The sequence below is a fragment of the Anolis sagrei genome, chromosome 13 (genome assembly GCF_037176765.1).
Source record: "Anolis sagrei isolate rAnoSag1 chromosome 13, rAnoSag1.mat, whole genome shotgun sequence".
NCBI classification, from domain to species: Eukaryota; Metazoa; Chordata; class Lepidosauria; order Squamata; family Dactyloidae; genus Anolis; species Anolis sagrei.
Genome location: NC_090033.1, coordinates 2,279,959 through 2,291,968, shown reverse-complemented (window position 1 = coordinate 2,291,968; position 12,010 = coordinate 2,279,959).

Genomic DNA, 12,010 nt, shown 5'->3' with positions numbered 1-12,010 from the left:
TCTCTTCAACCATTCCAAAGTTCCTTGCTTGAGCAGTGATGGCACAATCGTCAGCATAGATGAAGCTCTCTGTCCCTTCTGGCAGTGGCTGGTCATTTGTGTAGATGTTGAACATGGATGGAGCAAGCACGCTCCCCTGAGGCAGGCCGTTCTTCTGTTTCCGCCACCTGCTTCTCTGGCCCTGGAACTCAACAAAAAAGCTCCTGTTTTGTAGCAGGTTTCCTATGAGGCGGGTGAGGTGGTCATCCTTTGTGATATTATACATTTTTCTCAGGAGGAGGCAGCGGTGGTTGACAGGTCTATGAAGACAGTAAGAGCACATAAAGCTTCGGAGAGCTGCTCTTCAACCATGCCAAAGCTTCCTGCTTGAGCGGTGGTGGCATGATCGTCAGCATAGATGAAACTCTCTGTCCCTTCTGGCAGTGGCTGGTCATTTGTGTCAATGTTAAACATTGATGGAGCAACCTGGTTTCTCCTGTAATAGGCCATAAGAACATCTAAAGCTTCTGAAAGCTTCTGTTCAACAATTTCAAAGCTCCCTGCTTGGGTGGTGATGGCACGATCATCAGCATAGATGAAACTCTCTGTCCCTTCAGGCAGTGACTGATCATTTGTGTAAATGTTAAACATTGATGGAGCAAGCTGGTTTCCCCTGTAATAGGCATTAAGAGCCCCTAAAACTTCAGAGAGCTGCTCTTCAACCATTTGAAATCTCCTTGCTTGAGCGCTGATGGCACGATCATCAGCATAGATGAAACTCTCTGTCCCTTCTGGCAGTGGCTGGTCATTTGTGTAGATGTTAAACGTTGATGGAGCAACCTGGTCTTCCCTGTAATAGGCAGTAAGAGCACCTAACGCATAGGAGAGTTTCTGTTCAACCATTTCAAAGCTCCCTCCTTGAGTGGTGATGGCATGATCGTCAGCATAGATGAAACTTTCTGTCCCTTCTGGCAGTGGCTGGTCATTTGTGTAAATCGTATGAATCGTAATGTAAATATCAGATATGCAGACTGTATTTTTATTCACTAGACCCAATTTGGTACATATACCCGATACACTCAAATTTGAATACTGGTGGGATTGGGGGGGATTGATTTTGTCTTTTGGGAATTATAGTTGCTGGGATTTATAGTTCACCTACAAAATGGAACTGTAGAGGAGAGTCTACTGAAAAAGCCAGTACCTGCCATGTACCGGTACTGCCATCTGTTGAGGAGTTACGAAGGTGGAGGCATTACATTTTCTTGTAAGGCTTCCTGCCAAAATGGAACTGTAGAGGAGAGTCTACTGAACAAGCCAGTATCTGCTGCATACCAGTACTGCTATCTGTTGAGGAGTTACGAAGGCGGAGGCATTACTTTTTTACTTTAACAACACAATTGTTCAATGCTTAGGCTTCCCGACAAAATGGAACTGTAGAGGAGAGTCTACTGAAGAAGCAAGTCCCTGCCACATACCAGTACGGCCATCCGTTGAGGAGTTACGAAGGTGGAGGCATTCCTTTTCACTTTAACAACACAACCGTTCAATGCTAAGGCTTCTCACAAAAATGGAACTGTAGAGGAGAGTCTACTGAACAAGCCAGTACCTGCCGCATACCAATACTGCCATCCGTTGAGGAGTTACAAAGGTGGAGGCATTGCTTTTCACTTTAACAACACAACCGTTCAATGCTAAGGCTTCTCACAAAAATGGAACTGTAGAGGAGAGCCTACTGAACAAGCCAGTACCTGCTGCATACTAGTACTGCCATCTGTTGAGGAGTTGCGAAGGTGGAGGCATTCCTTTTCACTTTAACAACACAACCGTTCAATGCTAAGGCTTCTCACAAAAATGGAACTGTAGAGGAAAGTCTACTGAACAAGCCAGTACCTGACGCATACTAGTATTGCCATCCGTTGAGGAGTTACGAAGATGGAGGCATTACTTTTTTACTTTAACAACACAACCGTTCAATGCTAAGGCTTCACACAAAAATGGAACTGTAGAGGAGAGTCTACTGAACAAGCCAGTACCTGCCGCGTACTAGTATTGCCATCCGTTGAGGAGTTACGAAGGTGGAGGCATTGCTTTTCACTTTAACAACACAACCGTTCAATGCTTAGGCTTCCCGACAAAATGGAACTGTAGAGGAGAGTCTACTGAACAAGCCAGTACCTGCCGCGTACTAGTATTGCCATCCATTGAGGAGTTACGAAGATGGAGGCATTGCTTTTCACTTTAACAACACAACCGTTCAATGCTAAGGCTTCCCGACAAAATGGAACTGTAGGGGAGAGTCTACTGAACAAGCCAGCACCTGCCACATACCCGTACTGCCATCTGTTGAGGAGTTACAAAACCCTGCACTGCACCAAACGACGAGGTGCCTTCTCGCAATTACCGTAGCTAATATATATTTTTTATTGAATCTAAATCAAAGCCTTAATCAGGCCGGCACTTAAATCACTTCCCGCGTCTCCTTTGTTTGTCATTGAGACGAAAACAAAACCCAACCAGCAAGAAGCCAAGCGTGGCAGGTATGCTCAGTCTGAAAACGGGATCGAAGAGAGCAGCGCAATAATCAGATTCACAGGGTGTCGGGTCCAGAGGTTGCTTTAGCGTAAACAAGAGCTCGCAAGGAAAACAACCAAAGCATGCCAAGATAATTTCTCCCTTTTTTTATTGGTCACACTACACTTTGAATCCAGGGAGAGCATGGGTGAGCTCCCTCTGTCAGCTCCAGCTCCCCATGCGGGGACATGAAAGAAGCCTCCCACAAGGATAGTAAAACATCAAAACATCCTTACAGATAGCCAATTCTCTCACACCAGAAGTGACTTGCAGTTTCTCAAGTCATTCCTGGCTATATATATATATATATACAGTGTTAGTCAAAATGCATAGGCCAATAAGCCATTGAATTGAATGGCTTATTGGCCTATGCATTTTGATTAACCCTGTATATATATATATATATATATATATATATATATATGCTCTGTGCATAAACAAAAGAACCAATGAATGAAATCACACCAAATTTGGCAACAAAACATCTCACAACACAAGGAGTGACCATCACTCAAAAAATGATGATTTTGTCATTTGGGAGTTGTAGTTGTTGGGATGTATAGTTCACCTACAATCACAGAGCATTCTGAACCCCACCAACGATGGAATTGAACCAAATTTGGCACACAGAACTCCCACGACCAACAGAAAATACTGGAAGGGTTTTTGGTGGGCATTGACCTTGAGTTTGGGAGTTGTAGTTCCCCTACATCCAGAGAACACTGTGGACTCAAACAATGACGGATCTGGACCAAACTCTACATGAATACTCAATATGCCCAAATGTGAACACTGGTGGAGTTTGGGGAAAATAGAATCTTGACATTTGGGAGTTGTAGTTGCTGGGATGTATAGTTCACCTACAATCACAGAGCATTCTGAACCCCACCAATGATGGAATTGAACCAAACTTGGCACAGAATTCTCCCATGACCAACAGAAAATACTGGAAGGGTTTGGTGAGCAGTGTCCTTTGGTTTTGGAGTTGTAGTTCACCTACATCCAGAGACTCAAACAATGATGGATCTGGACCAAGCTCTACACAAATACTCAATATGCCCAAATGTGAACACTGGTGGAGTTTGGGCGAAATAGAATCTTGACATTTGGGAGTTGTAGTTGCTGGGATTTATCGTTCACCTACAATCACAGAGCATTCTGAACCCCACCAACGATAGAATTGGGCCAAACCTCCCACACAGAACATCCATGACCACCAGAGTGGGCCACAGCAACGCGTGGCAGGGCACGACTAGTATATATATGTGTGTGTGTGTGTGTGTGTGTGTATATATCCCCCAACCTTTTTAACTTGTATGCAGAACACATCATGTGAGGATGTGCGGGGCTGGATGAATGCAAAGCTGGGGTGAAAATTGCTGGAAGAAACATGAACAACCTCAGATATGCAGATGACACCACTCTGATGGCCGAAAGCGAAGAGGAGCTGAGGAGCCTTCTGATCAAGGTGGAAGAAGAAAGCGCAAAAGCCGGGTTGCAGCTAAACGTCAAAAAAACCAAGATTATGGCAACAAGAACGATTGACAACTGGGAAATAGAGGGAGAAACCGTGGAGGCCGTGACAGACTTTGTTTTTCTAGGTGCAAAGATGACAGCAGATGCAGACTGTGGCCAGGAAATCAGAAGACGCTTCCTTCTTGGGAGGAGAGCAATGTCCAGTCTCGATAAAATAGTCAAGAGTAGAGACATCAGACTGGCAACCAAGATCTATTGCCTAGTCCAAGCCATGGCATTCCCTGGAGTCATCTACGGATGTGAGAGCTGGACCTTCGGGAAGGCTGAGCCAAGGAAGAGAGATGCTTTGAGCTGTGGTGTTGGAGGAAAGTGCTGAGAGTGCCTTGGACTGTGAGAAGATCCAACCAGTCCATCCTCCAGGAAAGAAAGCCCGGCTGCTCACTGGAGGGAAAGATACTAGAGGGAAAGCTCAAGTCCTTTGAAGGCCACATCCTGAGGAGACAGCAAAGCCTAGAGAAGGGAATGATGCTGGGGAAAGTGGAAGGCAAAAGGAAGAGGGGCCGACCAAGGGCAAGATGGATGGATGGCATCCTTGAAGTGACTGGACTGACCTTGAGGGAGCTGGGGGTGGTGACGGCCGACAGGGAGCTCTGGCGTGGGCTGGTCCATGAGGTCACGAAGAGTCGGAGACGACTGAACGAATGAACAATATATATATATATATATAGGTTGGGATGTGTTGTGTCCTAAAACCTGCTTGGTGACAACCTTTATCTGTCTTTTCCGCCGTATCTAATCTATCTATTTCTTTTTTGCCGTGAACTCCTTTTTTTTTCCTTTTTTGCCATAAACTCCTTTTGATTTCGAGAGCGCCTTTACGCTCACGCCGGGAAATTGACTCATTTTTGTCAGCTCAGCGAACCAATTTCCTGCCAAATAGGGTCGCCTGAACTCGATTTGTTTGAAGACATTGCCTTTGGGAGGCTTTGCATCCTCCGTTGCCGCCGCTGGAGGTTGTGTTCCTCTCCCATTCTTGATGAGAATATCTTTATTTACTCCCCTCATAACCCAGCTTTTTATTGTTTTGCTTCGGGCCCTAAAAGCAAACTGGAATTGACAGACAGGCGCAAAATGAGTTTCTCGCAGAAGGAAGCGAAAAGCTGAGCCACAAACAGGGGCGGCTCAACCATTACGCAGAGTAAGCCTTCGCGGTATACTTGATGTTGCCCAGGGGTGCTCTTGTGACGCTCTTGGGGAAAATAGTAGGCCTGGGTGGTTTCGTTTCGTTAATTCGTAATTCGTTAATAATTCGTTAATTTTTCCAATTACAAAACGATAACGAACCATTCTGGAGCAATTTTTTAAAAAAACGAATTTTTAAACACGTTTTGTAAATGCTTCGTAATTCGTTATTGTATTCGTTTCGTTATTGTTCTGAGGTCGTTTCGTTATTATTTCTGCATGTCTGGGGCAAGTTTTTTGTTTAATTAGTGAAAAAAAATTATAATATCACACCAACAGTCAACAACAGAGGGAGAGGGAAGCTTCAGAAGTTTTTGGAGGTTTTTTAGCGTATTTCGCGGTCGCGTCCGCCATTAACGAATTGATTCGTTATTGTTTCGGAAATCGATTCGTTAATGTTTTGTAATTTTTTTCACATTTACAAAATTTTGTAAATATTGAACTTTTTAAAAGGAAAATTTTGTAATTATTTTAAATATCAAAACGCAAAAACCCCCCAAATACAAATCGATTTTAGAAACAAATTTTTGCGTTGTTACCCATGGCACACAGTTCTCCCATGACGAACAGAAAATATATATCAGTGATTGGTTGGGGCGAGGGTGTGTGTGTAAAGTATGATGTAAAGTAAAGGCAAAGGTTTTATAGATCGAACTGCAAAGACTCTGGCACAAGCCAGTCAAGATGGTCCCAGTGGTGATCGGCACACTGGGTGCAGCGCCTCAAGACCTTGGCCTGGACTTAAAAACAATCGACGCTGACAAAATTACCATCTGTCAGTTGCAGAAGGCCACCCTACTCAGATCTGCACACATTATTCCCCGATACATCACACAGCCCTTGGGAAGTGTCCGATGTGTGACCCAATACAACAGCCCGCAAAGTGACCTTGTGGAGTAGGTAAAGGTAAAGGTTTCATAGAATCATAGAATCAAAGAGTTGGAAGAGACCTCCTGGGCCATCCAGTCCAACCCCATTCTGCCAAGAAGCAGGAATGTTGCATTCAAATCACCCCTGACAGATAGCCATCCAGCCTCTGCTTAAAAGCTTCCAAAGAAGGAGCCTCCACCACACTCGGGGGGCAGAGAGTTCCACTGCTGAACGGCTCTCACAGTCAGGAAGTTCTTCCTCATGTTCAGATAGACATTAAGTCTAGTTGTGTCCAACTCTGGGACTCTGGTGCTCATCTCCATTTCTAAGTCGAAGAGCCGGCGTTGTCCATAGACACCTCCAAGGTCATGTGTAAAATAATAAATGTAACAATAATAATAATAATAATAATAATAATAATGGAGTAGGTAAAGGTAAAGGTTTTCCCCTGACATTAAGTTTAGTTGTGTCCGACTCTGGGACTCTGGTGCTCATTTCCATTTCTAAGCCTCAGAGCCGGCGTTGTCCATAGACACCTCCAAGGTCATGTGGCCGGCATGACTGCATGGAGCGCCGTTACCTTCCCGCCGGAGCGGTACAATAATAAATAGAGAAAAATAATAAATGCAATAATAATAATAATAATAATAATAATAATAATAATAGAGTGAAATAATAAATGTAATAATAATAATAGTGTAAAATAATAAATGTAATCATTATAAATAGAGTAAAATAATAAATGTAATAAGAAAATAGAGTAAAATAATAAATGTAATAATAATAATAGAGTGAAATAATAAATGTAATAATAATAATAAAATAATAAATAGAGTAAAATGTTAAATGTAATAATAATAATAATTAGACTAAAGTAATAAATGCAATAATAATAATAATAATAATAACAATAATAATAAAATAATAATAATAATGGAGTAGGGAAAGGTAAGGGTTTTCCTCTGACATTAAGTTTAGTTGTGTCCAACTCTGGGACTCTGGTGCTCATCTCCATTTCTAAGCCGCAGAGCTGGCATTGTCCATAGACACCTCCAAGGTCATGTGGCCAGCATGGAGCACCGTTACCTTCCTGTGGTACCTATCAATCTACTCACATTTGCATGTTTTCAAACTGTTAGGCTGGCAGGAGCTGGGGCTAACAGCGGGAGCTCACCCCGCTCCCCGGATTCGAACGTGCAACCTTTCGGTCAACAAGCTCAGGTAAGGGTTTTCCCCTGACATTGAGTTGTGTCCAACTCTGGGACTCTGGTGCTCATCTCAATTTCTAAGCCGCAGAGCTGGCATTGTCCATAGACACCTCCAAGGTCATGTGGCCAGCATGGAGCACCGTTACCTTCCCGTGGTACTTATCAATCTACTCACATTCGCATGTTTTTGAACTGTTAGGCTGGCAGGAGCTGGGGCTAACAGCGGGAGCTCACCCCGCTCCCCGGATTCGAACGTGCAACCTTTCGGTCAACAAGCTCAGATAAGGGTTTTCCCCTGACATTGAGTTGTGTCCAACTCTGGGACTCTGGTGCTCATCTCAATTTCTAAGCCGCAGAGCTGGCATTGTCCATAGACACCTCCAAGGTCATGTGGTCAGCATGGAGCACCGTTAGCTTCCCGTGGTACTTATCAATCTACTCACATTCGCATGTTTTTGAACTGTTAGGCTGGCAGGAGCTGGGGCTAACAGCGGGAGCTCACCCCGCTCCCCGGATTCGAACATGCGACCTTTCGGTCAACAAGCTCAGCGGTTTAACCCACTGCGTCACCCATATGATGTAGGTTTTCATAAATCTGCATATGCAAATTAGCTTGGTGGGGTGAAAACTATCCATGAGCCATGCCTGAAAATGCATATCAGGTCACTGGAAAACTTGGGAAAGAATCTGAAGTAATAGTAGAGTTGGCCCATATTTTAATACATATTTAATTGGAATTTTTATTTATTAACTAAGGAAATTAGACATTTTTTCTGCACTACACCTCTCGACCTCAAGGTGGCGCTGTGGGGTTGTTTTCAAGGAATGGCAAGATTGTTATTAAGCTCACAACAACCCATGATGATGATGATGATGATGATGGAGATGATGATTTATTTACCTATTTACTGCAATTCTATACCGCTCTCTCTCACCCCAATGCCACCAATATACACATAAAACCAATACGTAACATTAGCTAAAATCAATAACCCAAGGAAAGCCTTGAACGCTCTAACTGGAGGTCAGCTGTGACTAGCAGTGCTGCGGAATTCCAAGAGGCACAAATGGAGGGCTACTGTTATGAATTGTAATGTAAATATCTGATATGCAGGATGTATTTTCATTCACTGGATCAAATTTGGCATAAATACCCGCTGCACCCACATTTGAATACTGGTGGGGTTGATTTTGTCATTTGGGAGTTGTAGTTGCTGGGATTTGTGAGTTCACCCACAATCAAAGAGCATTCTGAACTCTACCAATGATGGAATTGAATCAAACTTGGCACACAGAACTCCCATGAACGACAAAAAACTCTAGAAGGGTTTGGTGGGCATTGACCTTGAGTTTGGGAGTTGTAGTTCACCAACACCCAGAGAACAGTGTGGACTCGAACAATGATGGATCTGGACCAAACTTGGTGTGGATACTCAATATGGCTCTACCAATGATGCAATTGAACCAAACATGGCACACAGAACTCCCATGAACAACAAAAAACACTAGACTGGTTTGCATTGACCTTGAGTTTGGGAGTTGTAGTTCACCTATATCCACACAGTACTGTGGACTCAAACAAAAATGGATCTGGACCAAACTTGGCTCTGGTACTCAGTATGCCCAGATGTGAACATTAGTGGAGTTTGGGGAAAATAGACCTTGACATTTGGGAGTTGCAGTTGCTGGGATTTATAGTTCACCTACAATCAAAGAGCATTCTGAGCTCCACCAACGATAGAATTGGGCCAAAATCGGTACACAGAACTCCCATGATCAACAAAATATACTGGAAGGGTTTGGTGGGCATTGACCTTGAGTTTTGGAGTTGTAGTTCACCTACATCCAGAGAACAGTGTGGACTCGAACAATGATGGATCTGGACCAAACTTGGTGTGGATACTCAATATGCCCAGATGTGAACATTGATGGAGTTTAGGGAAAATAGACCTTGAAATTTGGAAATTGTAGTTGCTGGGATTTATAGTTCACCTACAATCAAAGAGCATTCTGAGCTCCATCAACGATAGAATTGGGCCAAACCCAGTACACAGAACTCCCACGATCAACAAAATATACTGGAAGGGTTTGGTGGGCATTGACCTTGAGTTTGGGAGTTGTAGTTCACCTACATCCAGAGAACAGTGTGGACTCAAACAATGATGGATCTGGACCAAACTTGGTGTGGATACTCAATATGACCAGATGTGAATATTGATGGAGTTTGGGGAAAATAGGCATTGACATTTGGGAATTGTTGCTGGGATTTATAGTTCACCTACAATCAGAGCATTCTGAACCTCACCAACTATAGAATTGGGCCAAACTTCTCACACAGTAACCAACAGAAAATACTGTGTTTTCTCATGGTCTTTGGCGATCCTCCTGACATACATTCCCAAGACTTGTGGTCATTTTTTCGTTTTGTTTGCAGCCGCCAAACACTTTGCGCCGCTCTGCCCTACGTGCCCAGATTCATTCCTCAGGCTTGCAAGGCATTGCTTTGCTTCCGTTTCTTTTATTATGTTTTACGGTTCTGTTTCGGGCGCTTTCAAAGGCCGCAGCCCTTCCGACCAAGAACAACAACATCTGCCTGCATTCTTCCCTGTTGCGTATTGTTTCCAAGGACAGGACACAACACAGACACATCTACACTGTATGGGAATACAGCTCAGCTTGTTTTGTCTCTGGAGAGTTAAGGATCTCGGCCTTCAAAGCCATTGAGAGGCAACAGATCCTAGACAGGCTTCTCCGTCTTGTCTACGGTAAGCCTTTGGATGATGGAAGAGAAGGCATGCTTCCCAAGAGATGATCTAATTAGGAGAGATTGCTAATGCTGCAAAGGAGAGGATTGGGACTCAAAATGAATGAAAGTAATGCCTCCATCTTTGTAACTCCTCAACACATAACAGTACTGGCTTGTTCAGTAGACTCTCCTCTACAGTTCCATTTGGGCAAAAAGTCTTAGCATTGAACGGTTGTGTTGTTAAAGTGCGGAGTATGGTACCCTGCACAGACGGGCAACGAATGCGACTTAAGCACTGTATGTAGAAGGTACTGGCTTGTTCAGTAGACTCTCCTCTACAGTTCCATTTTGGCAGGAAGCCTGGGCATTGAATGGTTGTGTTGTTAAAGTGCAAAGTATGGAACCCTGCTCAGATGTTCAGTCAATGCGACTTAAGCACCCTATGCGGCAGGTACTGGCTTGTTCAGTAGACTCTCCTCTACAGTTCCATTTTGGCAAGAAGCCTTAGCATTGAATGGTTCTGTTGTTAAAGTGAAAAGTAATGCCTCCACTTTGTAATTCCTCAACACATAACAGTACTGGTATGCGGCAGGGGTTGGCTTGTTCAGTAGACTCTCCTCTACAGTTCCATTTTGGCAGGAAGCCTTAGCGTTGAACAGTTGTGTTGTTAAAGTGCAGAGTATGGAACCCTGCACAGACAGTCAATCAACGCGACTTAAGCACCGTATACAGCAGGTACTGGATTGTTCAGTAGACTCTCCTCTACAGTTCCATTTTGGCAGGAAGCTTTAGCGTTGAACGGTTGCGTTGTTAAAGTGAAAAGTATTGCCTCCACCTTTGTAACTCCTCAACAGATGGCAGTACTGGTATGCGGCAGGTACTGGCTTGTTCAGTAGACTCTCCTCTACAGTTCCATTTTGGCAGGAAGCCTTAGCACTAAATGGTTGTTTTGTTAAAGTGAAAAGTAATGCCTCCACCTTCGTAACTTCTTAACAGATGGCAGTACTGGTATGCGGCAGGTACTGGCTTGTTCAGTAGATTCTCCTCTACAGTTCCATTTGGGCAGGAAGCCTTAGCATTGAACGGTTGTGTTGTTAAAGTGAAAAGTAATGTCTCCACCTTCATCACTCCTCACCACATAACAGTACTGGTATGCGGCAGGGGTTGGCTTGTTCAGTAGACACTCTTCTACAGTTCCATTTGGGCAAAAAGTCTTAGCATTGAACGGTTGTGTTGTTAAAGTGCGGAGTATGGTACCCTGCACAGACGGGTAACGAATGCGACTTAAGCGCCGTATGTGGAAGGTACTGGCTTGTTCAGTAGACTCTCCTCTACAGTTCCATTGTGGCAGGAAGCCTTAGCATTGAACAGTTGTGTTGTTAAAGTGCAAAGTATGGAACCCTGCGCAGATGTTCAGTCAATGCAACTTAAGCACCCTATGCGGCAGGTACTGGCTTGTTCAGTAGATTCTCCTCTACAGTTCCATTTTGGCAGGAAACCTTAGCATTGAACAGTTCTGTTGTTAAAGTGAAAAGTAATGCTTCCACTTTGTAATTCCTCAACACATAACAGTACTGGTATGCGGCAGGGGTTGGCTTGTTCAGTAGACTCTCCTCTACAGTTCCATTTTGGCAGGAAGCCTTAGCGTTGAACGGTTGTGTTGTTAAAGTGCAGAGTATGGAACCCTGCACAGACAGTCAATCAACGCGACTTAAGCACCGTATACAGCAGGTACTGGATTGTTCAGTAGACTCTCCTCTACAGTTCCATTTTGGCAGGAAGCTTTAGCGTTGAACGGTTGCGTTGTTAAAGTGAAAAGTATTGCCTCCACCTTTGTAACTCCTCAACAGATGGCAGTACTGGTATGCGGCAGGTACTGGCTTGTTCAGTAGACTCTCCTCTACAGTTCCATTTT